Source organism: Mobula hypostoma, chromosome 16, assembly GCF_963921235.1.
Source record: "Mobula hypostoma chromosome 16, sMobHyp1.1, whole genome shotgun sequence".
NCBI classification, from domain to species: Eukaryota; Metazoa; Chordata; class Chondrichthyes; order Myliobatiformes; family Myliobatidae; genus Mobula; species Mobula hypostoma.
This window is the reverse complement of record NC_086112.1, coordinates 15,710,566-15,732,047: the sequence shown is the minus strand read 5'-3', so window position 1 is coordinate 15,732,047 and position 21,482 is coordinate 15,710,566. Positions and strand designations below refer to the sequence as shown.

Below are 21,482 nucleotides of genomic sequence, written 5' to 3'. Positions count from 1 at the left end.
CCAATGTCAGCACATCCTTTCTTAAATAAGGAGACCAAAACTGCCCACAGTACTCCAAGTGAGGTCTCACTAGCGCCTTATAGAGCCTCAACATCACATCCCTGCTCCTATACTCTATTCCTCTAGAAATGAATGCCAACATTGCATTTGCCTTCTTCACTACTGACTCAACCTGGAGGTTAACTTTAAGGGTATCCTGTACGAGGACTCCCAAGTCCCGTTGCATCTCAGAACTTTGAATTCTTTCCCCATTTAAATAATAGTCTGCTCGTTTATTTTTTCTGCCAAAGTGCATAACCATACACTTTCCAACATTGTACTTCATTTGCCACTTCTTTGCCCATTCTTCCAATCAATCCAAGTCTCTCTGCAGACTCTCCGTTTCCTCAGCACTACCGGCCCCTCCACCTATCTTCGTATCGTCAGCAAACTTAGCCACTATTCCATAATCCAAATCATTGATGTACAATGTAAAAAGAAGCGGCCCCAACACTGATCCCTGTGGAACACCACTGGTAACCGGCAGCCAACCGGAATAGGATTCCTTTATTCCCACTCTCTGTTTCCTGCCAATCAGTCAACGCTCTATCCATGTATGTAACTTTCCCGTAATTCCATGGGCTCTTATCTTGTTAAGTAGCCTCATGTGTGGCACCTTGTCAAAGGCCTTCTGAAAATCCAAATATACAACATCCACTGCATCTCCCTTGTCTAGCCTACTGGTAATTTCCTCAAAAAATTGTAATAGGTTTGTCAGGCAGGATTTTCCTTTAAGGAATCCATGCTGAGTTCTGCCTATCTTGTCATATGCCTCTAGGTACTCTGTAGCCTCATCCTTGACAATCGACTGCAACAACTTCCCAACCACCGACGTCAAGCTAACAAATCTATAATTTCCTTTTTGCTTCCTTGCCCCCTTCTTAAATAGTGGAGTGACATTTGCAATCTTCCAGTCTTCCAGAACCATGCCAGAATCTATCAACTTTTGAAAGATCATCGCTAATGCCTCCGCAATCTCCACAGCTACTTCCTTCAGAACACGAGGGTGCATTCCATCTGGTCCAGGAGATTTATCGACCTTTAGCCTATTCAGCTTCCTGAGTACTTTCTCTGTCGTAATTGTGACTGCGCACACTTCTCTTCCCTGCCACACTTGAGTGTCCGGTATACTGCTGATGTCTTCCTCAGTGAAGACTGATGCAAAATACTCATTCACTTCCTCTGCCATCTCCTCATCTCCCATTACAATTTCTCCAGCATCATTTTCTATCGGTCCTATATCTACTCTCACCTGTCTTTTACTCTTTATATACTTGAAAAAGCTTTTAGTGTCCTCTTTGATATGATTTGCTAGCTTCCTTTCATAGTTAATCTTTTCTCTCTTAATGACCTTCTTGGTTTCCTTTTGTAAGGTTTAAAAACTTCCCAATCCTCTGTCTTCCCACTAATTTTTGCTTCCTTGTACGCCCTCTCCTTTGCTTTAACTTTGGCTTTGACTTCTCTTGTCAACCATGGTTGCATCCTTTTTCCACTCGAAAATTTCTTCTTTTTTGGAATATACCTGTCTTGCACATTCCTCATTTCTCGCATAAACTCCAGCCTCTGCTGTCTTTCCTGCTAGTGTCCCTTTCCAGCCAACTTTGGCCAGTTCCTCTCTCATGCCACTGTAATTTCCTTTACTCCACTGAAATACCGACACATCAGATTTCGGCTTCTCTTTTTCTAATTTCACAGTGATACATACACAAAATGCTGGAGGAACTCAACAGCATCTATGGAAATGCATAAATAGTCAACATTTTGGGCCAAGACCCTTCTTCAGGACTGGAAAGAAAGGGGGAACATGCCAGAATAAAAAGGTGAGGGGAGGGAAGGAGGACCAGCTAGAAGGTGATAGGTGAAGCCAGGTGGCTGGAAAAGGTAAAGGGTTGGAGAAGAAAGAATCTGAGAGGAGAGGAGATTGGATCATGGGAGAAAAGGATGAAGGATGGATGCCAGGGGAAGGCGATAGGCAGGTGGGGGGAAGAAGTAGGAGGCTAGAGTTGGGAATATAAAATAAGGAGAGCAGAGCAAAAAAAAAATACTAGAAGGAGATATCAATGTTCATGCCACAAGGTTGGAAGCTACCTCGACCTAAGAAGACCAGAAGACACGGGAGCAGAATTAGGCCATTTGGCCCATCCAGTCTGCTCCACCATTCAATCATGGCTGATCCTTTTTCCCCTTCTTCAGCCCCACTCTCCGACCTTCTCCTTGTAACCTTTGATGCCATGTCCAATCAAGAATCTATCAATCTCTGCCAAGAATCTATCAATCCTGGCCTCCACAGCTGTCTGTGGTAACAAACTACACAAATTCACCACCCTCAGGCTGAAGAAATTTCCTCACGTCTCTGTTTTAAATGGATGCCTCTCTGTCCTGAGGCTGTGCCCTCTTGTCCTAGACTCTCCCACCATGGGAAACATCCTTTCCACATCAACTCTGTCTGGACCTTTCAACATTCAAAAGATTTCAATGAGCTCCCTCTTCATCCTTCGAAATTCCAGCGAGTACAGACCCAGACCCATCAAATGTTCCTCGTATGATAACCATTAATTTCATTCCCAGAATCACCCTTGTGAACTTCCTCTGAACTCTCGCCACTGCCAGCATATTTCTCTTGGATGAGGAGCCCAAAACTGTTCACAATACTCAACCTGAGGCATCACCAGTGCCTTTTAAAACCTCAGCATCACATCCTTGCTCTTATATTCTAGACCTTGTGAAATGAATGGTAACATTGTATTTTCCTTCCTCACCACCGACTCAATCTGCAAGTTAACCTTTAGGGTGTTCTGCACAGGGACTCCCGGGTCTCTCTGCATCTCAGATTTTTGGATTTTGGAAAATAGTCTGCACATTTATTTCTACTACCAAAGTGCATGACCGCCCACTTTCTGACATTGTATTCCATTTGCCACTTTCTTACCCATTCTCTTGATCTAAGTCCTCTGTTGACTTCCTGTTTCGTCAATACTACCTGTCCCTCCACTGATCTTTGTATCATCTGCAAACTTAGCAACAAAGCCATCTATTCCATCATCTAAATCATTGATATACAGTACACCATAAAAAGAAACACTCCTAACACCTACCCCTGCAAAACACCACTAGTCACTGGCAGCCAACCAGACAAGGATCCATTTATTCCCACTCACTGCCTCCTACCAATCAGCAAATGCTCTAGCCATGCCAGTAACTTCCTGTAATACCATGGGCTCTTAACTTGGTAAGCAGCCTCATGTGTGACACATTGTCAAAGGCCTTCTGAAAGTCCAAAAATACAACATCCCTGCATCCCCTTTATCATTCCTACTTGTCATCTCCTCAAATAACTCCAAGTTCGTCAGGCAAGGTAGTCCCTTAAGGAAACCATGCTGACTTTGTCCTATTTTGTCTTGTGTTACCAAGTAGGTCCTCTTTTTTGCTTTTCCATTAACTTTGACTCCCTTTTCAGCTGCAATTTTACTATTTTGCTATTTGAGTATTTCTTCAATTTTGCAATAGATCTACCCTGCACCTTCCTCATTTCTTCCAGGAACTCATGCAGTTGCCGCTCTGCTGTCATGCCTGCCAACATCTGCTTCAATTTACTTTGGCCAATTCTTCTCTTCTCTCATACCACTGGAATTTCCTTTACTCCACTGAAATACTGCTACGTCGGACTTACTTTCTCCCTATCAAATTTCAATTGAACTTAATCATATTATGATCACTGGCTCCCAAGTATTCTTTTACCTTAAGCTTCCTAATTGCCACTGGTTCATTACAATAGCGCCCAATCCAGTATAGCTGATCGGCTAATAGGCTCAATGACAAACTGCTCTAAAAGGCCATCTCCTAGGCATTCAAGAAACTCACTCTCTTGAGATCAATTACCAAATTGATTTTCCTGATGAACCTGCATGTTAAAATCTCCCATGACTTATCATAACATTGCCCTTTTGGTACGCCTTTTCTATTTCCCATTGTAATCTGTGGTCCACGCCCCAGCTACTGTTGGGAGGCCTGTATATAACTGGCATCAGATTCCTTTTACCCTTGCAGTTTCTTAACTCAACTCACAAGATCTCAAAATCTTGTGATCCTATGTCACATCTTTCTACTGATTTGATGCCATTCTTTACCAGCAGAGCCACGCCACCCCCCCCCACCCATTTTCCTATCCCTTAGATATTCAGCTCCAGCTACAATCATCCTTCAGCCGTGCTTTAGTGATGGGCACAATATCATTCCTGACAATCTGTAATAGTGCTAACAAGATCACCAACTTTATTCATGCATTGAGATATAACACTTTGAGTACTGCATTTGTTACCCTTTAGATTCTGCATCCCTAATACCCTCATATTCACTCTGCTGGCTGTAATTTTGTCCTATTATCTGTCTGCTCTTCCTGACAGTTTGACTGCCCGCTATCTTTGCTTTTTACCATCCGTCCTATCCTGAGTCCCTTCACTCCGGTTCCCACCCCCTGCCAAATTAGTTTAAACCCTCCCCAACAGCTCTTAAAAAAAACTGCCCGCAAGAATATTGGTCTCCCTCGGGTTTAGGTGTAACCCGTCACATTTGTATAGGTCAGACCTACTCTAGAAGAGATCCCAATGATCCAAGAACCTGAAGCCCTGTCCCCTGCACCAGTTTCTCAACCATTCATTTATCTGCCAAATCAACCTGTTTATACCCTCACTGGCTCATGGCACAGGTACCAATGTGAAAATTGCTACCCTGGATGTCCTGTGTCTCAGCTTTCTGCCTAGCTCTCTAAATTCTCTCTTCAGGACCTCCTTGTTTCTCCTTCCTATGTCATTCGTAACAATATATACCAAGATATCTGGCTGCTCTCCCTCCCCCTCCAAAATGCTGTGGACACGATCCGAGACGTCCCTGACCCTGGCACGTGGGCGGCTACATACCATCCAGATGTCCTGTTCATGTCCACAGAATCTCCTGTCTGTTCCTTTGACCATTGAGTCCCCTATCACTATTGCTCCCTTCTTCTCCCTTTTTCCCCTCTGCACCACAGACACATGCTCAGTGCTGTAACCTGGTCTCCGTGGCATTCCCTTGGGAGGTCATCCCCCACAACAGTATCCAAAATGCCATACTGATTACTGAGGGGAATGACAGGGGTGCATTATACTAACTGCCTTTTCACATTTCCACTTATCCTAAAATGAGATGTCATCTCAAAACCCTGAGCGTGACCTCATCATTGCAAAAGAGGAGGCCATGGACCGAATGGGGATAGGAATTAAAATGGTTGGCTACCGGGAAATTCCGCTTTTGGCAGATGGAGCATAGGTGTTCAAAAACATGGCACCCAATTTACTTTGGGTCTCTCAATGTAGAGGATGCTGCATTGGGCGCACTGGATTCAATAGGCGACCCCAACAGATTCGCAGGCGAAGTGTTGCCTCACATGGAAGGACAGTTTGGAGCACAGAGTGGAGGTACAGGTAGGGCTGGATTTAGTGGGGTCGGGGCCCCTGGGCTGGAGGCCCTGATGGGCCCCTGCCGACATCGTAAAATGCTGCTGTACCAAGCAAAAAAAGGCAAGAACAAGAGCAAAGGTCGTACTGGTCTAAATATCAAAGCTGTGGACTAAGACATTGGTTTAGTATAATACATAGGCTATAAACTTACATGCCTTAAGAGGGACGAGAGAAAGTAATGCAGATTCTTAGTTTGAAGGACAGCATCTAAAACACAGAAAATAGAACAGAACAGCACAGGAACAGACTCTTCACCCCACAATGTTGTGGAAATCAAATGAACAAACTAAACTAATTCCTTCTGTCTAATTTCCCTCACATTTATGTGCCAATCAAAACGTCTCTTAAAAATCCATAATGGATCTGCCTCTACCAGCTCAGTAGCCAACACACTGCAAGCACCCATCACTGTGTAAAAACTATTGCTTCTCACATCTCCTTCAAACTTACCCCCCTCAACATCTTGTTAGAATTAGGGGCTAAACAGCTTCTTGTATTGCTGAGTCACATTTAGTGTGAGGTCCGGGAGGTAAAACAAGCATCATCATTTTAAAGTGAGAACAGGGTCAGGCCCAACATTGACAATTGTTGGTAAATTTACATCTAACTACACCATTATCTCATTATTCAAGTTTAAGTTTAGTGATCATTCAGCCATGCATGAATACAGCCAAATGAAACAGCATTCCTCTGCAGCCAAGGTACAAAACACAGCACAACAGTTACATACTGTACAGCACAAGACTGCATTCTTGTAGCCCCAACCCCCCGTCACCTCCTGTCCTGTATCGAATTAAATCTCGGTTACAGAAGACTAAATAAAAACTTTGCTGATGTTGACTGTCAATGGGGAATAAATGTTCTGATGTTATTTTTTCATCAGCAGCAGAGGCGCTGAAAGTACATGAAAGGAAATGACCCGCTGCCTCTCCAGGCATTGCTGGAAGACGGATGTGATCTTAAAGGTGATTTACTCCCTGACTGGGTGACAGGCAGAAAGAGGTCAGTTGTCCAATAAAAAGCAGCTCGTCGATCAATCCGCTGAATCTTCTTGCCTCAGTTTCCAAGCACAAAGAAGTAAAGAGAAACAGGTAAGTGAAGATGGTGATCGATGGACTTGTGTGAAGTGGTGCAGTTTGGAAGGAGGTGGCTGTGTAAGTAGGAAGGTTTTGTTATTTTGCTTTTTATTCGTCTTTTTGGGAATATTTGCATATTTCCTCAGGTGTGTGGAAAATGTGTGCCATTGCAGTACGAGTGTGACACTCACTGCTGCCTGTCCATCAGCCGGAGAGCATATCCTGAGGCACTGAGCTGCTCAGCAAAAAGGTCCGGTGACTGATCGGAGTCGAGTCGAGTTGCAGAAGGAAAGGCTACAGCTATAGGAGCTGCAGCTGCTGAGTGGTGAGTGCCTCCCCAGGATATGCAGTGGGATGGAATGTCGCAAAGTTGGTAACAACTGCTGGGTGAGGGACCTTGGCAGAGTGATGGGTCAGCTGTCACGGGGCAAGGTGGATGGAGGGGAGGTTGGGGCCATTGTGGGTGGGGTTGGGTCTTGGGGGTTGAAGGTGGGGCATTATGGTGAGGGGCCGCTGGTGAAAATGGGAGACCTGGGGAGTTAATGTAAGTTTGAGTGTGAAGACAAAAACAAAATTCTAATCCTGTTCATTATTGCTGAGATATGTCATATACATCATTCTCTCTAAGCTGTGCGGATGCGTGGCCGTGCAGTCACTGAACTGCTACCACACACATAGCCTTTGTTTTACGCAGCTGAAATTTTCTTTTAAAGCACCGTGCTGTTTTCAGGCCGCGTGAAAATTTCCTGCTCAGAGCAACGGTTGGTTTGCGCAGCGGTAAAAAAAATAGAGGGAAGTTTGGTCATGAAATGTACTGTTTTGTAGCAGCAGTACAGTGCAAGACATAAAAATGACCAAAAATAAATAAAATAAACCGTGGAACGGTTGGGTACCATGGACTTTTCAGAAATTGGATGGCAGAGGGGAAGAAGCTGTTCTTAAAACTTTGAGTGTGGGTCTTCAGGCTCTGTACCTCCTCCCTGAGGTAGTAATGTGAAGAGAGCATATCCCAGATGGTGAGGGTCTCTAATGCCACCTTCTTGAAGGTGTTGTCGTTGTTGGGGAGAGTTGTGCCTTTGATGGAACTGGCTGAACCTACAACCCTCTGCAGCCTGTCATGTGTATTGGAGCCTCCATACCAGACAGTGATGCTCTACTGCAAGAGGCTTTGGTGACAAACCAAATGTTAATGCTCTTGAACTTGAAGCTGCTCACCCTTTTCACTGCTGACCTCTCAATAAGAACTGGTGTGTGTTTTCCTGACTTTCCCCTCCTCAAGCCTACAGTTAATTCCTTGGTGTTTCTGACAGTGGGTATAAGGTTGTTGTTGTGACACCACTTAATCATCCAATCTACCTCAATCTTCTATGTCTCCTCATCAACATCTAAGGTTGTGCCAGCAGCAGTGATGTCAACACCATCATGAGTAGAAAGAGAGTAGGGCTGTGGGCTAAGCACACATCCTTGAGGAGACATTATTACTGATCTACTCTGACTGCGGTCCCCTAATGAGGAAGTCAAGGATCCAGTTACAGAGGGAGGTACAGAGGTCCAGGATTTGCAGTTTATTGATTAATAGTGACGATATGATGGTGTTGAGCATTCAATAGCAATTGATAAAGGGTAGCCTGTTGTATACAAATAAAATTGAAAAGAGATATGATCATTAAATATAAATAATATATTAATAAGCGGAGACAATTGCACGAGGTTCAGGAATTAGTGTGGGTAAGTGAGCTAATTTAATATCTCTGGGCAATGAGGGCTTTTTTATAAATGCATTTTATGATCTTACCAAATTACTTACTGCCCACTGTGACACGGGTTTAGGGCAGCAATGAAGGTCCTCCATTTCTGGCAGTGACCCTATGAACAGCCATAACATAAAGACCTGACTCCAACCAACGTAGCTCTCCAGGCCATTGAGGCACACCAGCTTCCAACCCAACAACATGGTTGTGTTCCTCTTGAAGGGTTATGATCTGAATAAACTGAAAAATCAAACACAAATAAATTTTGTATTTTCTTCTGTAAGGGTTTCTTCTTTTATGTTACTGCTAAGGCTAATGAAAATGGCTTCTTTGTTATGTTAACTGCTGAGAAAGTGCTTCTCCCTTGCAGCTTGTTTGGGTTATATTACTGATAAGAGGGTAACGAGCCAATTAGGTAGATGTTATTCTTTCTTGTGTGTCTGTAAGCTATTGTTTTTCGCGGGCTTTGGGGCAGAGGGCGCAATGGGGACAGGGAGAGGAGATGCGATGCTGTAAGCTGGGCGGCGGAACGGACCCCGAGCGGGAGTCCGAGGCCCAGGGTCCTCGGCGAGGACGGGAGACGAAGACAGACACTTGTGGAGCGTCTGGTCGACCACAGTGGTTGGTCCCAGGCGGCGGGTTGAGGGGGTTGGAGGGGATCAAATGGTAGAAAGAAGACTCCGTTAATTGAGCTCCAATGGTTGTGCACGAAGTGGTTGAACTTTGATAAGTTTGGAGCCTTTTATTCTCCTTTTATATTTTATCTCTATTAATTACATAGTTCCAGTAAGATTTATAAAGTGTAATCATTTAATCATATATGGTGTATTGTCTGTTATTTTGTGGGGTGGGGTACATCACACAGCATCCACACAAACTTGATTACCCAGTTTGGCGGAGCCAAAGGCTGCTTCCCGTAGACGAAAGCGAGCTGAGCGAGTCTGAGGCTTACCAGGGGGCTACACTTCTGTATAAACATTTTGGCTAATCCAATGAATTTAGGTATAATCAGTTTAAATAGTGACATTAAAATGGCTGTATTTGAATTTTAAAACAATATCATTAATGATTATTTGAAAACGATTTCATGGTGAACCACATCTACTTTAGATTAATTTGTCTATCCTTTTCAGAGAGAAAGATGACTGGTGCAGTTAAACAGGTAAGTCTTGCAGATTTGGAAAAGCAAGGTACGTTTATGACTCCAGGCATTGGCAAGTGCTCTAGACATCTTGTTTGAGAGTTTTTGGTTTATGGAACGTGGAATTATAAACAATTCTGATGAAATATTACTGGCATACAGCACTGTGTAAAAGTCCTGGGCACATACACATACAAAGCCAGGGTGCTTCTGACTTTTGTTCAGTACTGTATTTGTCATCGTGGAGTGGAGAGCGAGCTTGCATATCTGGTGGACACAAAAGATGTTGGGAGTGGTGAGGCTGAAACGTTGGGTAATAGCGCAAACAATATGCTCTGGATCTCTTTATCGCTCTTCTGCCTGCTCTGGATCTCTTTATCGCTAACTGCTGACGGGACATCAACCGTCTCGACTTCACTGCACCTTGTCCCCATTCCAACCTCACTCCTTCAGAACGCTCTGCTCTCCACTCCCTCTGCACTAATCCTAACCTTATTATTAAACCCGCTGATAAGGGGGGTGCTGTTGTAGTCTGGCATACTGACCTCTACCTTGCCGAGGCACAGCAACAACTCATGGATACCTCCTCTTATTTACCCCTTGATCATGACCCCACTAAGGAGCACCAGGCCATTGTGTCCCAACCATCACCGACTTTATCCGCTCAGGGGATCTCCCATCCACTGCTACCAACCTTATAGTTCCCACACCTCGCACTTCCCGTTTCTACCTCCTACCCAAGATCCACAAACCTGCCTGTCCTGGCCGACCTATTGTCTCAGCTTGCTCCTGCCCCACCGAACTCGTTTCTGCATACCTCGACACGGTTTTATCCCCACTTGTTCAATCCCTTCCTACCTATGTTCGTGACACTTCTCACGCTCTTAAACTTTTCGATGATTTTAAGTTCCCTGGCCCCCACTGCTTTATTTTCACCATGGATGTCCAGTCCCTATATACTTCCATCCCCCATCAGGAAGGTCTCAAAGCTCTATGCTTCTTTTTGGATTCCAGACCTAATCAGTTCCCCTCTACCACCAGTCTGCTCCGTCTAGCGGAATTAGTCCTTACTCTTAATAATTTCTCCTTTGGCTCCTTCCACTTCCTCCAAACTAAAGGTGTAGCTATGGGCACCCGTGTGGGTCCCAGCTATGCCTGCCTTTTTGTTGGCTTTGTGGAACAGTCTATGTTCCGTGCCTATTCTGGTATCTGTCCCCCACTTTTCCTTCGCTACATCGAATACTGCATTGGCGCTGCTTCCTGCACGCATGCTGAGCTCGTTGACTTTATTAACTTTGCCTCCAACTTTCACCCTGCCCTCAAGTTTACCTGGTCCATTTCCAACACCTCCCTCCCCATTCTAGATCTTTCTGTCTCTGTCTCTGGAGACAGCTTATCCACTGATGTCTACTATAAGCCTACTGACTCTCACAGCTATCTGGACTATTCCTCTTCTCACCCTGTCTCTTGCAAAAACGCCATCCCCTTCTCGCAATTCCTCCGTCTCCGCCGCATCTGCTCTCAGGATGAGGCTTTTCATTCTAGGACGAGGGAGATGTCCACCTTTTTTAAAGAAAAAGGCTTCCCTTCCTCCACTATCAACTCTGCTCTTAAATGCATCTCCCCCATTTCACGTACATCTGCTCTCACTCCATCCTCCCGCCACCCCACTAGGAATAGGGGTCCCCGGTCCTCACCTACCACCCCACCAGCCTCCGGGTCCAACATATTATTCTCCGTAACTTCCGCCACCTCCATCGGGATCCCACCACTAAGCACATCTTTCCCTCCCCCCCCCCCGCTTTCCGCAGGGATCGCTCCCTACACGACTCCCTTGTCCATTCGTCCCCCCCATCCCTCCCCACTGATCTCCCTCCTGGCACTTATCCGTGTAAGCAGAACAAGTGCTACACATGCCCTTACACTTCCTCCCTTACCACCATTCAGGACCCCAAACAGTCCTTCCAGGTGAGGCGACACTTCACCTGTGAGTCGGCTGGGGTGATATACTGCGTCCGGTGCTCCCGATGTGGCCTTTTATATATTGGCGAGACCCGATGCAGACTGGGAGACCGCTTTGCTGAACACCTATGCTCTGTCCGCCAGAGAAAGCAGGATCTCCCAGTGGCCACATATTTTAATTCCACATCCCACTCCCATTCTGACATGTCTATCCACGGCCTCCTCTATTCTAAAGATGAAGCCACACTCAGGTTGGAGGAACAACACCTTATATTCCGTCTGGGTAGCCTCCAACCTGATGGCATGAACATCGACTTCTCTAACTTCCACTAATGCCCCACCTCCCCCTCGTACCCCATCTGTTATTTATTTTTGTACACACATTCTTTCTCTCACTCTCCTTTTTCTCCCTCTGAATATCCCCCTTGCCCATCCTCTGGGTCCCCCCCCCCACCTCGTCTTTCTTCCCGGACCTCCTGTCCCATGATCCTCTCGTATCTCTTTTGCCTATCACCTGTCCAGCTCTTGGCTCCATCCCTCCCCCTCCTGTCTTCTCCTATCATTTTGGATCTCCCCCTCCCCCTCCAACTTTCAAATCTCTTACTGACTCTTCCTTCAGTTAGTCCTGACGAAGGGTCTCGGCCTGAAACGTCGACTGTACCTCTTCCTAGAGATGCTGTCTAGCCTGCTGCGTTCACCAGCAACTTTGATGTGTGTTATGTTGGGTAATAGAGTGTTTTGGGTACAGGCACACCCAGCTCTGAGACACCTGGCAAGGTTATTTGATACCAAACAACTGGTTTATTGATCATTACAGAACTTCCCTCCGGTGCTCCCTGCTTCCTCCTTTCTCCCTTTCCTTTTTCCCAACCATGATTCCTATCTCCCTGCCCTTTCCCAATCTCAGTCCACAACAGAGACAATGAGAGGGCTTAGTTTTAAGGTGCTTGGAAGTAGGTACAGAGGAGATGTCAGGGGTAAGTTTTTTTATGCAGAGAGTAGTGAGTGCATGGAATGGGCTGCCGGTGGTGGCGATGGAGGTGGATACGATAAGGTCTTTTAAGAGACTCCTGGACAGGTACATGGAGCTCAGAAAAAAAAGAGGGCTATGGGTAAGCCTAGGTAGTTCTAAGGTAAGGACATGTTCAGCACAGCTTTTTGGGCCAAAGGGCCCGTATTGTGCTGAAGGTTTTCTATGCTTCTATCAGAATCAGGTTTATCATCGCTCACATACGTCAAGAAGTTTGTTTTTTGTGGCAGCACAGCAGTGCATTACATAACATTCCTACAGTACTGTGCAAAAGTCTGAGGTACCTTATCTATTTATATGTGCCTAAGGCTTTTACACAGTATGATATGTCTTGAAATTTGCTGCAGCAGTGTATTGCAATGTATAATAAAACTATAGATTACGATGATGAGTGTGTGTAACAAAATAATTAAATAAGTAGTGCAAACGTCAGGGGAAAAATACTGATTTTGTTTTTATGGGGTTATTGTTCATTCAGAAATCTGACGGTGGAGAGGAAGAAACTGTTCTTGAAATGTTGAGTGTGTGTCTTCAGTCTCCTGTAGCTCCTCCTTAATGGGAGCAATGAGAAGAGGGCATGTCCTGGGTGACTGACGTGTACTTGACTGCTTTCATGGTATCTCATACCGGTTCCCCTGGATGCTGTGGTCTCCCATGTACCAGACTTATGGGTTAGGCTTTGTAAATCGTGGGCATGCTGTGCTGGCCTGATAGCACGATGACACAAGCTCTCTCTCTCTCTCTCTCTCTGAGACTCTCTCTGTCCTTATTTGCTCATTCCTCATCTGTTAGGGCATAGTGGGTTAGTGAGATTGGCTCTGGGGCAGAGTTTTGTACATTGTGGGATGTGAGAATTCTGAGAAACATCCAGTCTCCAGGATAAGCACATCTACACTCGTTTCTGGAATGATACCAGACGACTGGGAAAATTGTAAATATCATTCCACTCTTCAAGAATGAAGAGAGGCAGAAGAAAAGAAATTATAGGCCAGTTAGCCTGACCTCAGTGATTGGGGAAAATGTTGGAGTCGATCAGTAAGGATGTGGTTTGGAGGCACATGATAAAATAGACAGTAGTCAGCATAGTTTACTTAAGGGAAAATCTTGCCTGACAAATCTGTTGGAATCTTTGAAGAAATAACAAGCAGGATAGACAAAGGAGAATCGCTTGATATTGTGTATTTGGATTTTCATGAGGCCTTTTAACAAGGTGCCACACAGGAGGCTGCTTAACAAGTTATGAATCATGGTATTACAGGGAGGATTCTAGAATGGATAAAACGGCAGCTGACTGGCAAGATACTATTAATGGAAATAAAGGGAGCCTTTTCTGTCTGGCTGCCAGTTACGAGTGGTGTTCCATTCTCTATTGGGACTGATTCCTTTTACCTGTAGTACCCTGGTTAAGGTTTCTAATGCTCTTCTGTGGGGTAGTTTAAATCAGCAGGTTTCTGTAAAAGCAGTGTGCCATGCTGGAAAGTGTGTTTTGGCTTCGGCTAAAGATAAGGGCACATGTTATCCAACTTAGTAATGTGAGTCAGCCAGTCAGGATGGTGGAATTGGGAGAAAGGTCTGGAGTGGGCAAGGTGGACCGAGATGTGTGATGGACAGTAGACTGGTTCAGGTTTTTTTGGCAGAAGCTGTGGAGAGAACAGGAGGGAAAATGCCACAGAATGGCGTGGGAAGGAGAGTTCCCGTCACAAGAAGTGATTTGTGCAGATGATTGGCTGCAAGGAAAAGGGACAATACTCCTGAGAGAGAGCCAGTTTGTTTGAGTTGGACTTTGAGGGAATTTCAGAATTGGGTGTGTGCTCTCATGCAGACCAGGAGTCCAGTTCGTAAGTAAAAGACAACTCCAGTATGAGAGCCAACAATCTGTGCACATTGGACAGGTTTAACTGTAATGGGCCCTTGTATTTTTTTTTCTTTTCTCTTTCCTATTAACTGTTAGATAAAGCTGAAATTTGTAATCATATTCTCTTTATAATTTTATGCGGTGTACGGTCAGTAATTTCTTGCCGACTGACAATTGCGTATGGGCAGTGTTTACACAGCATTTGCTCAAATGGAGGTTTCTTTAAAGGGAATTTCATGACATTCTCCTTTGGTTGAACCCCAAGTCATACTGACCCCAGATGCATGTTGTTTGTGAACGGTGGCCTTCTCACAGCTGAGTCACATGGCTGCTAGCAGAGCGGCTAATGAGCCACGTTTGTATACGAGACCGGTGAGGGGTCTACATACATTATATGTGTAGCCCCCCTGGCCACCCTCAGGGTCACTCGGCTCGCTGTCGTCTAGGGAAACAGCCCTCGGCCCCGCCAAACTGGGTAATTAGTTTGCGTGGATGCTGTGTGATATACCCCACCCCGCCCAAATATCAGACAATACACCAGATATGATTAAATGATTTACAGTTTATAGATATTACTGAAACTATATAATTAATAGAGAATAAAATATAAAAGGAAAATAAAAGACGCCACACTTATGAAAGTTTGATCTCCTCGTGCACAGTTGGAGCTCGGGGCCCTTCTTCTTCACCCTGCGACCCCTCGGACCACTTCGACCGGCCGCCTGGGACCAACAACGGTGGTCGACCAGACGCTCCACACGAGTCCATCTCCGTCTCCTCCCCGAATGCCCTCCTCAGGGTCCGACCCCATTAGCGGACGTCACAGCACCTGGTCCATTCTCTGTCTCTCTCTCCCGCCTTCTCCCCCAAAACCCCGCGCATACAATATCTTACAGCTACACCAAAAACATAACAACTAGTGCAATTGGTTCATAACATCTTCTTATCAGACGTGATTCAACAAACTGCTAGCGGGAAGGACTTTCTCAGCGTTTAACATAACAAAGAAGCATTCCCAAGTATAACATAACAAAGAAGCCATTTTAATTAGCCTACCCAATAACATAAAAGACGAAACCCCCTTACATATGCTAATGATTTGGATGATGGAATTGTCAGCATTATTGTAAGGTTTGCTGATGATATGAGGATGGATGGAGGCTCAGATAGTTTTTGCGGAAGTAGAGAGGCTGCAGGAGTACTTAGACAGATGAGGAGAATGGGCAAAGAATTGGCAGATGACATGGGTATGGTCATGCACTTTGATCAAAGAAATGAAAGGTTTGACTATTTTCTAAGTGGAGAGAAAATACAAAAAACTGAGGTACAAAGGGACTGTGGAGTCCTTGTGCAGGATTCCCAAAGGTTAATTTGCAGGTTGTGTCTGGTGAGGAATGTGAGCATACATTTTAAGAGGACTCGAGCTTAAAAGCAAGGATGTAATGTTAAGACTTTATAAAGCACTGGTGAGGCCTCACTTGGAGTATTAGTAGCAGTTTTGGGCCCCTTGTCTTAGAAAGATATGCTGAAACTAGACTGGGTTCAAAGAAGGTTTACAAAATGATTCCAGGTTTCAACAGCTTGTCAAATGAAGAACGTTAGAGGGCTCTGGGCGTGCATTCACTAGAATTCAGAAGAATGAGGGTAACCTCATTGAAAACTATCAAATGAAGAAAGTCTGGATTGACTGGATATGGAGAGAATGTTTCCTATGGTGGGAGAGTTTAAGACCAGAGGACACGGCCTCAGAGTGGAGGGGTATCCTTTTAGAATGGAGATGAAGAGGAATTTCTTTAAGCAGAGAGTGGTGAATCTGTGGAATTCATTGCCACAGGCAGCTGATGCAGAGTTTGACAGATTCTTGATTGGTCAGGGCATGAAGGGATACGGAGAGAAGGCAGGAGATTGGGGCTGAGAGGGAAAATGGATCAGCCATGATGAAATGGCTTGATGGACTAAATGGCCTATTTCTGTTCCTACGTTTTATGGTCTTATGGACGTTGATGCGAGACACAACCTCGTCAGCAAAGAACCAGGAATATTATAGTAATCAGAAGAGGTTCTGCAGATGATGGAAATCTTGAACAGCACACATAAAATGCTAGAGGAACTCAGCAAGTCAGGCAGCATCTTAGAGGAAAATAAGCCATCAATGTTTTAGGCTGAGGTGCTTCATCCAGTCCTGATGTTGCCTGACTTGTTGAGTTCCTCCAGCATATTGTGACAACTGTATTTTGACATTTTGATATTTTAATATAGTTGGGGTTTTATTGTAACTATATGTATTTTATTTTATATATTAGAATACATTATTCTGACAAGGGATCCATAGGCTTCAATGGACTGCCAAAGTGTCTGTGGCAGAAAAAAAGGCAAAGAACCCCTGAGATAGAATATAATATTTTCACAAGAAAAAAATTATGTTTTATCCTCAGTTGTCATTGAGTTAATACTGAGGTTAAATCTAGAACCTTCCCAGTTCAGGCTGTGTTGATGCATCAGTATTTGAGCAAGGCAGTGAGGAAATGAACCAGCCTGACTCCTGATGTATCAGCTAGGGTGTTTCATTATTCATATCTAGCCATCGACTGATCTGATACTCAAGGTGTCTTGCACCTTTGAAGAGAGGGAAATTCATTGCCTTTCTTTCTGAGGTATGAAAGTTCTTTTGTGCCTTGGAACAACGCCAGAATAATAGGGTTTGAACATTATGACTCACAGTAGCATTTGAATATACAAGCCTTGGGTAAATACAAATATTCAGAAGTTTACTCTACTTATTTATTTTTATATATCTTATTGCACTATATTGCTGCCTAAAAACAACAGATTTCATGAGATATAAGACCATCAGACATAGGGACAGAATTAGGCCATTCAGCCCATTGAGTCTGCTTTGCCATTCAATCATTACTGATTTATTATCTCTCTAAACTTCATTCCTCCTCCCTTCTCCCCACAACCTTTGATGTCCTTATTAATCAAGAACCAATCAAGCTCCACTTAAAATGTACCTAATGACTTGGCCTCCTCAGCCATCTGTGATAATGAATCCCACAGATTCCCCACCCTCGGGCTAAAGGAATTCCTCCTCATCTCTGTTCTAAACAGACATCCATCTGTACTGAGTATGTGCCCTTTGGTCCTAGTCTCACCCACTCTGAAATATCCTCTCTTGTCCATTCTATCTTGATCTTTCAATATTTGAAAGGTTTCATTGCGATTCTCTCTCTCATTCTTCTAAGCTCCAGCAAGTACAGACCCAGGGCCATCAAACGTTTCTCATACATTAACCCTTTCATTCTTGGGATCATTTTTGTGAACCTCCTCTGGACCTTCTCCAATGCCAGCACAATGAATCTGATTCTGACTCTGAAACCTGCTAGAGGTGAATAGGGCAGTGCCAGGTTTCAAGCATGCTGAATGAATTTGAAACCATTTTGTCTTTCAGATCGGGCTCAGTTGCTGAGAAACATGATCGAGAACACAATGTTTGAAGCAGAGCCCACGGACTTGCCCAAGTACTCACGCCTTCATATTGTGGAACCTAACGAAATTGAATATGAACCACTCAGTTCCCAGTTGCCGGTGCGTGGTTTGGATGAACACAATCTAGATGATGATGAGGCTGATGATAACTCATCTGTAATATGGCTGGACAAGTCGTTCATGAACAGGAGTTCCAACCACCGTAACAATGTATCATGAGTGTATAACCGTCACTTGTGTTCACTGCCTGTTGGTCAAACTTTCCATGTTGGTGCATTTGTCATTGTGATTATACTTTCTATATCGATAGGGCTCTACTCTCTGCCTAAATGTACCTTCACAAAAGAAGGCTGCCACAAATTGAACATGACTTCAACCCTCATATATCCTTTGGCAACCAATGGACGGGTTTTCCCTTGGCCAAAGATGAGACTGCCTAAAGCTGTTGTACCTGTGCACTATGATCTTACTTTGCACCCTAATCTCACCACCTTGAAATTCACAGGCTCTGTACACATAAGCCTTCTAATCATGGAAGATACCGAAAACATTACTCTTCACAACTCAGGTCTCAAAATCACCGCGGCAACCATTACTCTGGAAGGAACCAGCCACCCTAAGAATGTCCAGGTTTTGGAATATCCAACGCATAAGCAAATTGCAATCAAGTATAACCCAATGCTGACAAAAGGAGAAAAATATGTATTGAATCTGAAATATTCAGCTAATCTATCTGATAATTTATCTGGGTTTTTTAAAGGCACTTATCAAGATAAAAACAAAACAAGGTCAGACAACTTTGCTTTTCAACTCCTAATGAGTTACATTTTGTATTTATCTTTCAATGGATTTGTAAAGGTATAAGATTCTGTGATTAAAGCCAAAGTAAATTTATTATCAAAGTACATATTTGTTGCTATGTGCTACCTTGAGATTTATTTTCTTGCAGGCATTTACAGGAAACAAAGAAATGCAATAGAATTTATGACAAACTATACATAAACAAAGACCATCATACAACCAATGTGAAAAAGAAGAATAACTGTCCCACTAAAAATAATACTGAGTACATGAGTTGTAAAGAATCCTGAACAGTGAGTCTGTAGGTTGTAGGTTCAGTTGAGAGTAGTGTGATTGAAGCTATCCACACTAGTTCAGAAGCCTGATGGCTGTAGAGTATTAATTGTTCCTGAACCTGTTATAGGTGTCACTGATTCTCAAGAAGTGCTGTTTCTTCCATTTCTAATGACACAGCTGTTTGTTTTTTTTTCCAAAAAAGCCATTCAAGATTAAATACTTCCTAGTGATTACAAAGCAAGCAAAATTTGTACTACTCATGACTTGTGGGGTATCAGTTTTCGGACACATTTTCTTCATCGAAGCTGTTACACATACATTGTAAGTATCTGATTTGCACAGACTGGAGTAGCAGTGAGATCTGGTTGTCTTTGAGCAACGACAATAAAGTTCCATTCTATTCTGCCAAAAATCCAAAACCAGTTTATTCCATACGAGCCACTAGGCCATAAACCTTGCTTAATTTTTTCCCTAGCGAGAAATGAACCAATTAATATAGTGCCTTCATTTTGTTCCATGATTTTTAACAGAGCAATTCCACTTCCTCCATTTAAGACCTTAAGGCAGTAAGATATCAGAGCAAATTGAGGGCATTTGGTCCCCAAAGCCTGCTCTGCTATTTCATCATGGCTGATCCATTTTCCTTCTCAGCCCAATCTCCTGCCTTCTTCCCATATCTCTTCATGCCCGGACTAATCAAGAATATATCAGCCTCTGCCTAAAATATACACCATGACTTTGGGGGGGGGGGGGTTTATATGGGAGGCAGGGTTTGAGGGTTGGTCTGTACTGTACTGTGCTGTACTATTGTGACTTGGGCTCCACAGCTAACTGCGGCAATTATTTTCACAAATCCATTTCCCTCTGGCTAAAGAATTTCCTCCTCATCTCCATTCTAAAAGGATGCCTTCTGGTCTTAGACACCCCCACCACAGGAAGCATCCTCTCCACATCTACTCTTTTGTGACAGATCTTGTTACTGCATTAAGCTCATGACAGTAGTTTGACCTATTAGGTTTACTTTATTGTTTGATTTGGTGTCTTCAGTCAGATCATCTTCTGGATCATTCTTCGAGTGAGGCAGCTTCAGTTACTTCGGGTCTTCTACTTCAGGCAGCTTCAGCGTCTACTAATTAGTGCCCATAACATAACAACATGCTGTAATATTATGAACACTAATTAATAGACTCTGTCGTAGTTAATCACTCCAATTATATATCTCATTCTGGCTTGGTCAAGAGCATACAAGACCAAGAAAGTTTTACTTTCCTAAGATCATGAAAATATTGAGTTGGATTCTTTAAGATGAGTAAAGGATGAATCTGTTGAAACGTATAAGATCCCAACGGGTTTTGATAGATTGGATGTGGAGATGACTTTTCCTCTTATGGGCAATATAGTTCTGGGTGTCACTTTGAAAGAATGGGGTCATCAACTTCAGCCAAGAGACTTCCTTTGAGGATTGAGTTGCTGGAGCTCTCTTCCTCAAAGGATAGTGAAAGTAGAGACTTTGAATATTCTTAAGGCAAAGTTTGTATAAGTACTTCACGAGCAAAGGTTGAAGATTCCTGCAGGGGTATGGGAATGCAAAGCTATGATTTCAGACAGAGCAGTCGTGATCTTTTAAATGACAGAGCAGGACTTAGTGCCTTCCTCCTGCTCAATACAAATTCCTATATCAGGGTGACCTGGACAACACAAATACCAATGTCAGGATACTCTATATTGACTACAGCTCAGCACTAATGAGTATTTATCCCAACAGTTCTGATCGATAAGCTCCGGTACCTTGGCCTCTGTTCCTCTCTCTGCATCTGGATCCTCAACTTCCTAACCAGACGACAACAATCTGTGTGGATTGAAAACAACATCTCCACCTCCCTGACAATCAACACTGGCATTTCTCAGGGATATGTGCTTAGTCCACGACTCTACTCTCCCCACACGCATCACTGTGTTACTAGGCACAGCTTAAATGTCATCTATAAATTTGCCAATGATACAACTATTGTGGCAGAATTTCAGACAGTGAAGAGATGACATACAGGAGTGAGATATATCAGGTAGTTATACTTTATACTTTATTGTCACCAAACAATTAGTACTAGAACGTACAATCATCGCAGCGATATTTGAATCTGCGCTTCACACTCCCTGATTGCAAATATTAAATATTAAAAATATTAAAAATAGTTAAAATTAGTAAATATTAAAAATATAAATTATAAATCATAAATAGAAAATAGAAAAATGGGAAGTAAGGTAGTGCAAAAAAACCGAGAGGCAGGTCTGGATATTTGGAGGGTATGGCCCAGATCCGGATCAGGATCCGTTCAGCAGTCTTATCACAGTTGGAAAGAAGCTGTTCCCAAATCTGGCCGTACGAGTCTTCAAGCTTCTGAACCTTCTCCTGGAGGGAAGAGGGACAAAAAGTCTGTTGGCTGGGTGGGTCGTGTCCTTAATTATCCTGGCAGCACTGCTCCGACAGCGTGCGACAGGTGTAAAGTGAGTCCACGGACGGAAGATTGGTTTCTGTGATGTGCTGCGCTGTGTTCACGATCTTCTGC

The 21,482-nt window shown here is 43.8% G+C and overlaps 1 pseudogene; it reads left to right on the top strand.

Moving 5' to 3' along the window:
- The first annotated feature begins 6,605 nt into the window (after positions 1-6,605).
- Positions 6,606-21,482, top strand: part of LOC134357622 (leucyl-cystinyl aminopeptidase-like) — a 90,505-nt pseudogene continuing 75,628 nt past the window's right edge.